Here is a 2646-nt window from a genome sequence, read left to right as displayed (position 1 = left end):
AATGGAGGGAAGAGGTGGCAGGTTTTCCCTTCACCTTAATCTCACCAGGATCCCACCTCTTGCCTCGGTAACACCGGTGTTTCCTCTTGGCCTGAGAATTGGGTTGGATTTACAGAGAACCCAGTGCAGATATGTTTAAGTAGAAGCCTGAGTTGGGCTAAGTAACTGCTGATCTGATGTTCAAGAAATAAGTGGATACATTGTAGAATATTTTTACTGTATTAACAAAGTAATCACAAAATAGCAAAGTCGGGTCAGAGCTTCCTGTACGGTGCCATCTTCATCATCTTGATATCTGGAAGGAGTCAGAGTGCAGGATATGACACTAAAGTCTTCATACTCAGAGAAACCCCTGAGGGGAGGTTACGTGAGTTAGACTAGAAGACTTAGACACTTCATGAACTGCTTCGCTTGCCTCCATCACACGCACCACAGACTTTGGACTGATCTGAATTTTTATGTAGACTAATTACCTTATGAATCTTTTTGTGTGTACTCAGAAACTAACTAGGACTTCTATTTACTGTATTTATTTTCTCATGCTTTAAAAGCCTAGTAGACTTCTAGACTCTCTCACCTTATTCTGTTGGGGCGAGTGACTCTTTGAACTTACAATGGCTAGCCCCAAGATATTTTTCTTTTTTAGTTCCATGACTCCTGCGTGCTTTGTTGATTGTGAACTTGCTCATTTACCTGACCTTGGGACAGAATGTTTGTTCCCACACTCAGGACTCTGACTCTATTGGTTACACAGAATCTTGGCCTCCCACCCTATTCTAAACACCTCTCGCCGGCTTTGTCTTCATGTTACCTGATGAAATTGCTGTACAACATGATCTTGTTGCCATCTGATGCACATTGATGTCATAAATCAGCACTGCAGATCTCTCCCTGTCCTCTGCTTTAAACGTCAATGAACACGCCTTCCTTTAGGACCCAGCCTCTGTAAATTATCATAGAATCAGCTTGATCCCCTCTGTCGAAAATGCTTGGACCCTATTTTATATTTTCTGTGGTATTTTCTATTTAACTAGGCAAGTCAGTTAAGAACAAATTGTTATTTACAATGACGGCCTAGGAACAGTGGGTTAACTGCCTTGTTCAGGGGCAGAACGACAGATTTATACCTTGTCAGCTCGGGGATTCGATCTAGCAACCTTTCTGTTACTGGCCCAACACTAACCACTAGGCTACCTGCCGCCCCATTAACAGGTTCAACCCTGATCTGGCAGAGTTGCTCCACCTCAAGAACACCATTTGGCAAAATGCTCAGAACACAAATATTCAGGCCGACTTGCTGTCGTTCAGGTTTTCTGTTTTCCTAGAGCTAGCCGCTCTACCAGAGTCTTGGTGGTTCTAAGAATTTTTGCTCTGACATACACTGTCAACTGTGGGACCTTATATAGACAGGTGTGCTTTTCCAAATCATGTCCAATCAATTGAATTTACCACAGGTGGACTACAATTAAGTTGTAGAAACGTCTTAAGGATGATCAATGGAAACCGGATGCACCTGAGCTCAATTTCGAGTCTCATAGCAAAGGGTCTGAATACTTAATAAAGTATGTTTTTTTTTTTTATATATATATATATATATATATATATCTCAGACCATTCATCTCAATTTTCACCTAAATTACATACCCAAATCTAACTGCCTGTAGCTCAGGACCTGAAGCAAGGATATGCATATTCTTGAAACAATTTTAAAAGGAAACACTTTGAAGTTTGCAGAAAGGTGAAATTAATGTAGGAGAATAAAACACATTAACATGTCAACATTTTTTTTGCATCATCTTTGAAATGCGAAAGGGCCCATACAATGATCTAGGATGCTGGGTGTAATTTAGATGTCCACAAGAGGGAAGCAGTGTGTGCAAAATGTCAGACATACTTTCAAGAATGAGAGCTCTACATAATATGTTGTATCAGTCTCCCAGGTGTCCCTCAGGAGTTTGACCAGATGTGCCCAAGTGGCCAAACTGGTCACTTGATACATTTCCAAGTACACAACTATAGAGAACATACTATTTTATTACCACAGAATTTTTGTACATTTACACACTCCTAGGAATGTCATACATTATGGATCATTAGCTTCCTACATACAGGTACTAACCTTCACAGCTCTATAGATGGCTAGGCTGGGGCTGGACTCAGAGACAGCAGAGGGGTCAGACTGGAGAAGCCAGTTCCTACATTTGAATGAGTGGGGGATGGAGGACCTCAATGCCTCAGGTCTATAGATTATAAACTCAGCAGTGTGAAGGTCCTAGGCTGGCCTGGTTGGACACACTACCAAATTCTCTAAATCGATGTTGGGAGGCAGCTTATGGTAGAGAAATGAACATTAAGTTCTCTGGCAATAGATCTGGTGGACATTCCTGCAGTCAGCATACCAATTGCATGCACCCTCAAAACTTGACATCTGCGGCATTGTGTTGTGTGACAAAACTGCACATTTTAAAGTGGACTTTTTCTCTTTTACAAGGTGCACCTTTGTAGTAATCATGCTGTTTAATCAGCTTCTTGATGTGCCACACCTGAGAGGTGGATGAATTATCTTGATAAAGGAGAAAAGCTCACTAACAGGGATGTAAAGAAAGTTGTGGAAAACATTTCAGAGAAATTATCTTCGTGAGCATG

This window comes from Salvelinus alpinus, chromosome 8 (assembly GCF_045679555.1).
Source record: "Salvelinus alpinus chromosome 8, SLU_Salpinus.1, whole genome shotgun sequence".
NCBI lineage: Eukaryota > Metazoa > Chordata > Actinopteri > Salmoniformes > Salmonidae > Salvelinus > Salvelinus alpinus.
Note: the sequence above shows the minus strand (reverse complement) of the source record.